This window comes from Chiloscyllium plagiosum, chromosome 7, assembly GCF_004010195.1.
Source record: "Chiloscyllium plagiosum isolate BGI_BamShark_2017 chromosome 7, ASM401019v2, whole genome shotgun sequence".
In the NCBI taxonomy this organism is placed as follows: Eukaryota; Metazoa; Chordata; class Chondrichthyes; order Orectolobiformes; family Hemiscylliidae; genus Chiloscyllium; species Chiloscyllium plagiosum.
In genome coordinates, this window is record NC_057716.1 from 6669744 (window position 1) to 6683320 (window position 13577).

Below are 13577 nucleotides of genomic sequence, written 5' to 3' on the forward strand. Positions count from 1 at the left end.
AGGTTCCTGAAGAAGGGCTAATGCCCGAAACGTCGATTCTCCTGTTCCCTAGATGCTGCCTGACCTGCTGCGCTTTTCCAGCAACACATTTCCATCTCTGATCTCCAGCATCTGCAGACCTCACTTTCTCCTCCATTGCTGAACTAATATCAAGTCCAGAAGGCTGTAGGATTTCCGTGATAATTGAGGTGCTTTTCTTCCAGTAAATTGTGTAAAAAGATTGGAGAAGCTAGGATTTTCTTATAAAAGTAAATGCTAAGGTGAGACCTAATAGAGTGATTCAAATTATGAGGGACGGAGATGGAGTAGGTTGGGAGAAACTATTTCCTCTTCAACTGAGTGAGTAACTAGAGGTTAAAATAAATAGTAAATTAGATTCAGGGGAAATAAGAACTTCCTTTACAAAGCAGGTTGTTAAGATCAACTATCTGCATGCAAGTGTGGTGGAATATGATTCTGTTGTAATTTTCTCAGTTTCAAAGGACAACTGGAAAGTACGTGAAGAGGGCTAATTGCAAAAGTTCTGGGGAAAAGGCTGAGCAATAGGGAGTAATTAGATATATCTCAAAGAGCTGGAATGGCACTACCGGCCTAATAGAGTCATAGAGGTGTACAGCATGGAAATAGACCCTTTGGTACAACTCGTCCATGCCGACCAGATATCCCAAACTAATCTAGTCGCATTTGCCAGCACTTGGCCCATATTCCTCTAAACCTTTCCTATTCATTTATCCATCCCAGTGCCTTTTAAATGTTGTAATTGTACCAGCCTCCACCACTTCCTCTGGCATTCCATACATGCACCACCCTTTGCACGAAAAGGTTGCCCTTTAGATCCCTTTTAAATCTTTCCCTCTCACCTTAAACCTACGCCTTCTAGTTCTGGGCTCCCCCAGCTCAGGGAAAAGACCTTGGCTATTTACCCTATCCATGCCCCTCATGATTTTTTAAACCTCTATAAGGTCACCCCTCAGCCTCTAATGCTCCAGGGAAAATAGCCCCAGCTATTCAGCCTCTTCGTATAGGTCAAATCCTCCAACCCTGGCAACATCCTTCTAAATTTTTTCTGAACCCTTTCAAGTTTCACACATCCTTCCTACAGGAAGGAGAGTGAAATTGCACACAATATTCTGAAAGTGGCCTAACCAATATCCTGTATAGCGACTACATGACCTCCCGACTCCTGTACCCAATGCTCTGATTAATAAAGGAAAGCAAACTAAATGTCTTCTTCATTATCCTATCTATCTAAGACTCCACTTTCATGGAACTATGAACCTGCACTCCAAGGTCTCTTTGGTCAGCAACACTCTCCAGGACCTTACCATTAATTGTACAAGTCCTGCCCTGATTTGCCTTTCCAACATACTGCACCTCACATTTATCTAAATTAAACTCCATCTGCTACTCCTCAGTCCATTGGCTCGTCTGATCAAGATCCTGTTGCACCCTGAGGTAACCTTCTTCGCTGTCCACTACACCTCCAATTTTGGTGTCATCTCTTTCTATTTTATAAGTTTCTATAATTCTATGGTTCAGTTATCTTCTGCGCATCAGCTATCTGAAAAGGAGGTAACAAGTTCTTGTCATGGACTGCAAATCAGTGGCAATAAGTATTTTAAGAATATTGTAAAATATTGAAATATTTAACGGGGTATTTCTAAATGAATTTACGTACTTATTTTCCAGTGCTCCTTTAGTTGCATTAATATCATGAATATGTATTGATAATATTTAAATCTGGAAATAAGAGTATAGTGATGACCATGACTCCATTGTCAATTTTCAGAAAAACCCATTCGGTTCACTGAAGACCTTTAGAGAAGGAAATTGCCACCCTTCCCTGGTCTGACCTACATGTGTCTCCAGACCCAAAGTAATGTGGTTGAGTCTTAACTGCCCTCTGGATAATTAGGGATAGGCAATAACTGTTGCCTAGCCAGCAACGCTCACCGCCCATGAATAAATTCCAGTCCATGTTATTAAAAACGGACAACTTCATTTCTCAAATCTCTGACTGGAGTCATCTAAATTTCTTGCCATGATTAATCAATTTGTTGTCACAGTCATTCAAAATATCAAAATTAATTATAAAATTATGACGTCACTAAAAATTTTCTGCATGGTTCCTTTGCATTTTGTCCTGATAACATGTGCCCATGTAACTTTTTTTCTACATGAGACAGCTTGGGATTTTTCTGTGAAATGATAAAGTGTAATTTAAATACAAGTTTATTCACGCATATCTGGGGCCCCAGGGCAAACAAACAATGCATGCAATGAATTGACAACTCCCAGAGGCAAGTAGCACCTATGAAATTAAATACTTTCTTTAGTTAATTGTGAAATTTAATCCAAGTGAATTTGTTTATTATGACTAAATTGTTGCTAGCTGCCACTAAGATTTAAAAAATGCCATCAAAAATATAAATGTCCTACACCGACCATTTTTATAATGTTTGTGGCCATCCTGTGATTCCCTGAAGTGCTTCAATTAGTTACAATATTTACTTACATTTGTATGTTTGAGCTAGACAATGCCTTGCAGAGGTGAATTGACAACAAGGCCACTACAATCAGCCTTTAGTCAATACCTTTGAGCTAGAGAAGAAAAAGTGATCTTAGTTTTCACCTCTGGTCATTATCTAGGTTTCTGGTGGAAGCAAGTATGTATTCATCAAGTTCCTGAAAGTTTCTGGGGCACTGCTGAGTTCATGTTTAGTGTTTCACACAGTCTTGATCTTGACAGAAACAACAGATTCAGAGGTTAGTGGGCCAGTGCATGTGCATATTTGACACCCATCTACACCATGTGGCTACCTTGGATTTTATATTAGGCAGTGTTTGACAAAATTTTAAAACATAATTGTTCTAAGGGAATTTTCTTCCAGGGACACAGACAGGAGATTCTTTGGCAGTGAAATTTAGGCTGGAATGTTGCTTTCCTTGTGCTAGGATTAAGGATGTCTCTAAATGTTTCAGCATATTACTAAAGGGGTGATTGAGAAGGCAGAAATTATTGTACATATTGGTAGGTATGACTCTTTTAGTGGAAAGATTAAAGCTTTACAGTGTGAATATAAAAGATTACATAGAAGATTTAAAAAAAAGAACCTGAGAACTAGTAATCTTTGGTTTACTCCTGTTGCCAAACTTGAATGAGGAAAGGAACAAATGGATAAAGGAGACAAATCAATGGCTGAAGAAGTAGTGTATTATTCAGGTGTTTGGACAATTGGAATATCATCTGGGACAGAAAAGACCTGTTTAAAAAAAAATGGGTTTAATCTGAACTGGAAAGCGACCAATATCTTAGCAGGGAGATTTGCTAGTTTTATTAAGGGAGACTTTATTCTCTGGGAGGGGGAGATTCTAAGTAGTAGTGTAAATAGAAAGATTGATGAGGATGGTTCTGAATGTGAAAAAAATGAGTCAATTAGAAAATAAAGACAGGAGTGGTAACTCTGAGGAATTGGATTGCATTTCTTTCAATGCAAGGGGTCTTACAGATAAGGTTGATGAACTCAGGGCATGTTTAGGAACTTGGGATTTGGATGTCATGGATATGACAGAAATGTGGCTGAGGGGTGGACGGGACTGGCAATTCAATGTTCTTGGTTTTAAATGCCATCGGAGGGATAAAGAGAGAGGCAAGAAAGGAGAGGGACTAAAGAAAATATTAGTGGTGTAACTAGAAAAGATATTTCTGAAAAATCATCCGTGATCAAAGAAAATATTAGTGCTGTAACTAGAAAAGATATTTCTGAAAAATCATCCGTGAAAATATATGGGTAGAAATTAGAAATAAAAAAAGGAAACATCACCTTGATGGATTGTACTATTGCCCCCACCCCCCCATCCGTCCAACCGCTGAGTCAGAGAGAAATTGAGAAATAAATGTGCAGAGGGATCTCAAGATATATATATAAGCATAATAAGGTTGTAATAATGGGGGTTTTAATTTTCCAAACATTGACAGGGTTTACCATAGCGTTAAAGGTTTGAATGGTGAAGAATTTGTCAAATGTATTCAAGAAAAAGTTCTTTATCAATATGTCAATGTTCCTACTGGGGAAGGAGCAAACCGTGACTTTCTTTTGGGCAATAAGGCAGGGCAGGTAACTAAAGTGAAAGTGAGACAACACTTTGAGCCTACCAGTATAATTCTATTCGTTTTAACAGGTTATCGAAAAGGATAAGCCTTGTATAAAGTTAAAAGTTTTTAATTGGAGTAAGGAAAATTTTAATGGCATTAGACAAGAACTTTCAAACGTTAATTGGAGTAGACTGTTCATGGGTAAAAGGACGTCTGACAATTGGGAGGCTTTCAAGAGTGTGATGACCAGAGTTCAAAGATATTATGTTCCTGTTAGAGTGAAGGGGATGCTGATAAGATTAAGAAGCAATGAATGAATAAACAATATTGAGGTTCTAGTCAAGAATAAAAGAGAATCTTATAAAAGATATAGACAACTGGGTTCAAATTAATCTCTTAATACAGTATAAAGAGTGTGGGGCATTCTTAAGGATATCAGGAAAGCTAAGAAGGGATTTGAGACAGTTTTGGCAGATAAGGGTAAGGATAATCCAAAGAGATTCTGCAAATATGTTAATAAGATGGTAATTAGAGAGAAGGTAGGCCCCCTTAAAAATTAAAGAGATTGTCTTTGTGTTGAACGCCGACTAGGTGATCGCTTTGCTGAGCACCTTCGGTCTGTACACAATCAGGTCCCGGACCTTCCTGTGGCTTGCCACTTCAACACACAATCCTGCTCCCATGCCCACATGTCTGTCCTGGGCCTGCTGCAATGTTCCAGTGAAGCTCAACGCAAACTGGAGGAACAGCATCTCATCTTCCGACTAGGCACGTTACAGCCTGTCGGTCTCAACATTGAATTCAACAACTTCAGATGATTATCCCATCTCGACCCCTCTGTTTTCATTCTGCTCCGTAATTTTATTTCATTTATTTTATTTACTTTTTTAAATACTTTTTTTCACTGTTCTGGACCTCATATTTCTTGATTGTCTCTCTTTCTCTCGCTCCCCACTCTCTCATTACCTTTTTCCTCTCCTCTACCCCTTTGCTACCCTTCTCCCCTGTTTTGCCTCTGCTTCACCCATCCCCCACATATTTTGTCACATAGCACTGGCTTCAGCCTTGGTCATTCACAGCTCCTAATCTCCCTATAATCTCTCTGTGCACTGTCATTATCACCTCTTTTTGCTACCTTTGCTTCTGGAGCCATGACTCGCCTTCTCTCAGCCTAGTATAAATACCTCCCTTTTAAGGTGTAGGTTTTGCTCGCTGAGCTGTAGGTTTGATATAGACGTTTCATTACCTGGCTAGATAACATCATCAGTGGCGACCTCCACGTGAAGCGAAGCTGTTGTCGCCTGCTTTCTATTTATATGTTTGTTCTGGATGGGGTTCCTGGGGTTTGTGATGATGTCATTTCCTGTTCGTTTTCTGAGGGGTTGATAGATGGTATCTAGATCTATGTGTTTGTTTATGGCATTGTGGTTGGAGTGCCAAGCCTCTAGGAATTCTCTGGTATGTCTTTGCTTAGTCTGTCCCAGGATAGATGTGTTGTCCCAGTTGAAATGGTGTTTTTTTTCCTCCGTGTGTAGGGCTACGAGGGAGAGAGGGTCGTGTCTTTTTGTGGCTAGCTGGTGTTCGTGTATCCTGGTGGCTAACTTCCTGTTTGTCCTACGTAGTGTTTGTTGCAGTCCTTGCATGGAATTTGTAGACAACGTTGGTTTTGTCCATGGGTTGTACTGGGTCTTTTAAGTTGTTAGTTTTTGTTTGAGAGTGTTGGTGGGTTTGTGTGCTACTAGATTTCCAAGGGGTCTTAGTAGTCTGGCTGACATTTCTGAGACTTCTTTGATGTATGGTAAGGTGGTTCGGGTTTCTGGCTGTGTTACGCCTGCTTGTCTTGGTTTGTTCCTGAGGAATCTGCGGACTGTATTTTTTGAGTATCCGTTCTTCTTGAATATGTTGTATAGGTGGTTCTCTTCTGTTTTCCGAAGTTCGTCTGTGCTGCAGTGTAAGGTGGCTTGTTGGAATAGTGTTCTGATACAGCTTCGTTTGTGTGTGTTGGGATGGTTGCTGGTGCAGTTAAGTATTTGGTCAGTGTTTGTCGGTTTTCTGTATATGCAGGTTTGTACATCACCAGGAACCCCATCCAGGACAAACATATAAATAGAAAGCAGGAGACAACAGCTTCGCTTCACTTGGAGATCGCCACTGATGATGTTACCTAGCCAGGTAATGAAACGTCTGGATATCAAACCTACAGCTCAGTGAGCAAACCTACATCCTAAACCTGAACCTGAGCTACAAACCTTCACAAACCTTGCAAATACCTCCCTATTTCTCCCTTTTCTTTAGCTTTGACAAAGGGTCAGTTAGACTTGAAACGTCAGCTCTTTTCTCTCCTTATAGATGCTGCCAGACCTGCTGAGATTTTCCAGCATTTTCTCTTTTGGTTTTTTAAGGAGGTATTTAGCATGCTTGCCTTCATTGCTGAGTCCTTTGAGTAGAGGAGTTGGGAAGTCATGTTGAGGTTGTACAGGACATTGATGAGACCTCCTCTGGATTACTGTTCCCAGTCTGGTCACACTGTTATAGGAAGGATAGCATTAAGCTAGAGAGGGTACAGAAAGAGTTTACCAGGATATTGCCGGATATGGAAAGTTTGAGTTATAAAGAAAGGCTGGATAGGCTGGAACAGTTTTCACTGGATCGTAGGATTTTGAGAGGTGACTTTATTGAGATTTAGAAAATCATGAAGAGTGTAGATAGGGTTCATCACAGATGTCTTTTCTCTATGATGGGGAATTTCAAGACTCGGGGGGCATATTCTTAAGGTGAGAGGAGAGAGATTTAAAAAAGACATGAGAGGCTAATTTTTTACATAGAGGGTGGTTTGCTATAATTGCTATGAGTTCTGTGTCTTACAATCTTATACTCCACAACCACCAGATGAAGGAGAAGTGCCCCGAAAGCTAGTGCTTCCAATTAAACCTGTTGGACTATAACCTGGTGTTGTGTGATTTTTAACTTTGTACACCCCAGTCCAACACCGGCATCTCCAAGTTATTTTTAAAACAACCTGCTGATCAAAGTTCAAAGTTTGATTCTCAACTCTCAACTTGAATTTGTCCTTTTTTTTGGTCTACATGATATTTCCAGGCAATTTTCCATATCGTCAGGTGGATGCCAGGATTATAGGTATGCTGGAACAGATTGGCGAAGGTCCCCAGCATTACAATGGTCTGAGTGCTCCACTTCATCCTGGAAAAGAAGCTCAAACAGTTCTTTTCCACAACCAACCTCCTTCACTTAAGTGAACTTGTTATTTCAAGTTTTGATCTTTAAATCTCACTTCCTCCAAATAAAACTTTCAAAAGTGCTTTCAAAACTTATCGATATGGGAACAATATTGGTCCACGTTCCCCCTGACATTTTTGGGGCATATGAAACATTCTTTGTTCTGGTCCTTCTCATACCCCTCCTGAAATATCTTATATTAAAAGTATATTAATGTTGAATCAATATTATTTTCAGTTCTTGCCTAGAACTGGAAAATTTTGCTTTGGTTTCCAACAGTCACTCGTATGTGTTTGCTTCATTTCCAAGTCATTCCTTCTCTTTCTAGACTTCTCTGTTTCATTTCAGGGGTTAGGGTGTCTTTATAAGTCCATCACACCCATAACTACCTTTGCTGCACTTCATCATACACTATCTCCTATTTGAACTCCATTTCATTTTTCCAATTTCTGTATTGCTGATGAAACCTTCCACACTAGCACTTCTAATGTGTTTAATATTTCCTCACCTGAGGATTCCCCTGCTGTAATTGACAGTGCTCTCAACAGTGTTCGACCCATTTTCCCATGCTTAATCTCTCACCCTGTCTCCTCCCTCCCAGAACTGCAATACGGTTTCCTTGTCCTCACTTTCCAACCTATCCATGTCATATTCAAAGGTTCGTCCTCTTCCATTTCCATTATTCTAACTTGAAACCATCACCAATCACATCTTCTCTTTCTCTCCCCGTCAACATTTTCAAAGGAATCATTTCTTCTGTGACCATCTGCACCTCAATCTTTTTCTATGGCAGCTTATTCAATCACTGGAAATGGATCTCCTGCTCTTTTGCTTCATCTTTGCTCACTTTCCAAGACTCAAAGTGTCCTTTCAGGTAAAATAGCAATTTAATTGTACTTACTTAATTTTAGTATTTTCATTGTCTGCAGTATGGTTTCTTCTAGACTGGGGAGATCATACACAGTTTGGGTGATCGCTTTGCAGAGCATTCCATGTAGTCTGCAAGCATGACCCGAAACTTCTGGTTGCTTGTCAATTTTTAATTCACCATTTTCCCCTCATACTCACATTTCAATCTTGAGCATGTTGCAGTATTTCAATGCAAGCCCAAGGAAGTGCACAACATCTTCTATATTTGGCACTTTACAGCTTCCTGAACTCATAATGAGGTCAACAATTTATGGTTATGGGCTCTGTCTTCCATTTTGACTTTTTGTCGTGGGGTTGTCTAAACCATGCACTAATCTTTCAGGTAGAGTTGTACATTATACTTCCATTCATATACTAGAAGCATTATCACTCCCTTACAAACCAAACCAAAGAATTACAGATGCTGGAAATCAGAAACATAGAAATTGCTGGAATATCTCAGTAGATTTGACAGCATTTGTGGAGAGAAAGCAGAGTTAATGCTTCAGGTCCAGTAACCTGTATTCAATATTTATATTGAAGATGGGTCAGGGAAGGGGAGAGCAGTAAACATAGGTGGAGATGAGAGAAAACATCAATTGGGCAGTCAAAGGAATGGGTTTAAAGGATAACATATGAGATTCAATAGCTGCTCGTGGGGACCATCAGTGGCTGACAATGGGTTGTTTGTGGTAGCAGCCCATGTGATGATAAGGCCTAGTATGTGAGGAGTGAATAAGGACATGAGATTGACAAAGGTTACATAAAGCAAATGTTTCCCATTATGCTGAAATCTAGAATTAGAGGTCATAGTTTTGGATAAAGGGGTCACAGATTTGAAAAAGAGATAAGGACAAATTACTTCTCTCAAGGGTTATGATTCTGTGGAATTCATGCTTGCAGAGTGTGGTGGATGCTGGAAAACTGAATGAATCTAAGAAGGAGATGGTTAGATTTTAATGAGGAATGGATTAAAGAGCTAAGGGTAGCAGGCCCAAGAGACTGAATGAGATATATTCTGTTCCTGATTCTTATGTTCTAATGTAAATAATACAAGTGTTTTAGAAGCTCGGTGAAAGGAGGTTGAAGTGGGCTGTGCAAGATTGAGGCACTATGAGTTTGCACGAAATGAGAGAGAGATCACTGGGTCAAATTAGATTAGTGACTATGGTGGACATAATAGCCTGGTATTCCATGGTGGGGTCATGGTCTAGGGGGAGATAGAAGAAGGTATCAGAGTGCTGGCCATCAGCCTTTGCAACCTAAAGGTCAATACACCAGACAAGTACTGTATTTTCGGCAGGCTTGATTACAAACTCAGAGTTGGATCTGAGAGCATGCAGTGCAATCACTTTGGAGGTCAGTACTGTCAAGTTGTCATTCCCTTATTTGCCTTTATTTCACACGACCTTTGTAATTTAATCTCCCACCCTCCATCCTTTCCCAAACCTTCCTATTTTTTTCCCTAATCATCACCTCCAACTTTCAAAGGCACAAAGCTCATCAAATATCTCATCACATTTGACTCAGAACATTAATTCTGGTTCTCTTTCCAGGGATGCTGTCAGACCTTCTGTGTATTTCCAGCACTTGCTGCTATTATTAATTTAAGTATCAGATCTGCAAAGGCTGGTTTTCCAGTTAATCATTTCTGGCTAGGAATGGCTCTTGCTGAATCAGTTAGTTGATACCTTACCTACCTGTATCCCCTAATTTTTCATACATTTAAATTGGTAAACAAAAAAAATCCCACAATATTTGGACTAGTGCTTCTCCAAATATAATTTCTCACCAGGAGCATCCAATTGGGGAATCAGATTTTTTATTTTGACAATATAATTTCAAGGCACATTTTGTTGTCTTGCATATGTTTTCTTTACTATCCCTACAAATATTTTTTTTCTTGCTCAACCTCTTTTAAAAGAGATTGGCTCTAAAGTTTTCAGAAGTAATCCTGTATTAATTGGCCATTTACTTCTAACAAGTACTCTAACATTTAAAATTTTGTGAACAATTTTGGGTCCCATACCTCAGGAAGGATTATGGTCCTGGAGTGTTCACAAGAATTATCCCAGGAGTGAAAGGCTTAACATAAGAGGAACGTTTGAGGACTCTGCATCTATATTCAATGGAATTTAAAAGGATGAGAGGCTGTTCTAATTGAAACTTACATAATACTAAACTGTCTGGACAGAGTGGACATTGGGAAGATGTTTCCATTAGCAGGAGAGAATAGGACCCGAGGGCACAGAGTAAAGCGATAGCACAGAGATGAAGAGAATCTTCTTCATTCAGAGGGAGGTGAATCGATGGAATTCATTGCCCCATCAGGCTGTGGAGGCCAGGTCATTTAGTATAGTTAAGACAGAGATAGATAGATTCTTGATTTTCATGGGGATCAAAGTTTACAGGGAGAAAGCGGAAGAATTAGATTGAGAAAGTTATCAGCCATGATTGAATGGTGAAGCAGACTTGATGGGCCGATTAGCCTAATTTCTCCACCTATATCTTATGGTTTGACATCGGCACAGTGGTCAACATTTTTCCTTCAAAGACTGGGATAATGCGATTGTGATTGAGATTGGCTAACTCCATACAGTTAGCACAAGTAATTAAAAATAAAGTTCAAATTTGTTGCATATATTGCCAGTTATTTTTTAAAAAACTGTTTGGATTATATCAGAACTATAGTGAAGGATTTGAGGTCAGCTGTGCAAATTGAGACAAATCCAATGGTATGATTGTCAAATATCAAAGTACTTTTCTTCCAATTTTCCCTGTCCTTTACTGAAAGGAATAATTTCTATTAGTTGAAGTTATTGGCCATTGCAACAATTAACAATTTTACTATCCAGTAGAGGGAATCGTCCTATCCTTACCTGATTGTAAGCTTACATTTTCCAGCAGAGGTCAGTAGATATCAAAGGAGATTAATTACCTGACATTTTCCCTAGTTTACAAATGTTTTGTTATTCCCTACATTCAGCAACATTTCATCTAATTATATGGAAGATTCTTTTCAGCATTTCACCCTTTTGCTCGCTGACCGACATTGGCTTCATAGTCTAAAAGTGTGGCATTGGAAAAGCACAGCAGGTAAGGCAGCAGAGTCAACGTTTCGGGCATAAACCCTTCATCTGGAAAGTGGAGGGGGATTCCTGATGAAGGGCTTATGCCCGAAACGTTGACTCACCTGCTCCTCTTATGCTGCTTGACCTGCTGTGCTTTTCCAGCGCCACACTTCTTGACTCTGACTCTCTAGTATTTGCAGTCCTCACTTTCTCCTAGATTTTGGCTCCAGGTTAAGCAATGCATTGATTTTAATGTTGTCATAGATTTCAATCCATTCATGGTCTCTCCCTTCCCAACTCTACATTTCCTTCTCTGTAATTTCCCAGCTCCATAACACTTTAAGGTATATGTGCAAAGCTAATTTTGGCCTCATCCTGAATATTCCTAATTTTATTTGCTCCATCATTGGTGGCTTTATCTTTAACTGCCAATATCGACACTTAGGAGTTCTCTTCATTATCCTCTCTTACCTCTACCTTACTTTACTTGTTTAACATGGTCCTTAAAATCTTATCTCTTTGACCAATATTCCTGCCATTTGTCCCTATATTACCTTATCACCATATATGGTTCAAATCTTTGTTTTAATGCTCCTGTGTAGTGTCTTGGGATAATTTATTAAATTAAAGGAAAAGTAAAATATAACCTATTGCGTTTTGGTCATGGTGCAAACTTTGGACAATTTCAAGAGTTGGTGAAATCAAGGTTTGTGAGGGATGGGAACACAAATAATGTTTGGGAATTTGAATTATGATGAATCAACCATTAGTCATGGATAGCTGTATGACATCTTTCCATTGAATATTTATCCTTTGCTTGGACTTGTTGGGAGTTTGCCATGTAGTTTGCAAAGAATACATAAGCTACAGTAATGTCCAAAACGGTTCAATAAGTTTACATTGCTTTTTATGCATTATGTTAATGCTGGACTTTTTGTTTTGCAAAGCTTTCTTAAGATCTGCTTGTGACATAATATTTTGTATTGTGTTTGTAACTAACCACCAAAAAACATCACTAGTATGCATACACACAGCTGAAGAGGGACACCAGTTCTACTGGAACAATACATCCATCCAGGGCCAGGCTAAACAAAGACATGCACGGGAATTCCTAGAGGCCTGACATTCAAATTGGAACTCCATTTACAAACATATCGATTTGGACCCCTTTTACCAACCTCAAGGAGTACTTCGAAATTAAATTTACTGTGTGTTTAAAAATCTTTTGAATTTATAGTACGAGTTTTTTTAAAATTCATTTATGGAATGAGGGCATCACTAACTAAGCTAGTATTTCTTGCCAAGAGGGCAATTAAGAGTCAACAACATTGGTGTGAGTCTGGAGTCAGTGGCCAGGTCGGGCCAGAAACAGAACCGGAAGTGATATCACCCACCACAACAGAACACGACACATAAATAGTAAGCGGGATAGAACAACAGCGTATCACCAGCACTGATGATGTTACCTAGCATGATGACAAAATGTCTGAGAACAAACCTAGCAGCTCAGCGAGCAAACTTACAACCTGATCTGCAACCTGAGCTACAAATCTTCTCCAAAAATTTGGGCTTATTTTGGTTTGAACAATGTGGTCTCATATTGATATATAAGCACACAATGCTGCAGATTCAGCTTTAACAATAAAACATAGGTTTAGTAACAAAAGAAATGGAATTGAATAAGCCAAATGGGGAGGCAATGGCCTAATGGTATTATCACTAGAATGTTAATTCAGCAACCCAGGTAATGTTCTCACCATGGCAGATGGTATAGTTTGGACTCAGTAAAATTTGAAAAGAAGAGTCTAATGACGATAATGAATCCATTGTCGATTGTTGGAAATACCCATCTGGTTCACTAATGTCCTTTAGGGAAGGAATCTACCATCCTTACCCGACCTGGCCACTGACTCCAGACTCACACCAATGTAGTTGACTCTTAATTGCCCTCTTGGCAAGAAATACTAGCTTAGTTAGTGATGCCCTCATTCCATAAATGAATTTTAAAAAAACTCGTACGATAAACTCAAAAGATTTTTAAACACACAGTCAATTTAATTTCAAAGTACTCCTTAATAAATTGAAAAGCCAAAAAACAAATTTTGTATATTACCCAAAACTCATCCCCAGCATGGTACCCAAAAGCACAACTTATATAATACTCACACAAGAGTGCCTGTATCTAATTTCTCAATAGTTTTAAGTCACCCGTGACTTCAACTTTAAGGTTGGGACTGCAGTTTGCTTTTTTTGTGTCGCTATCC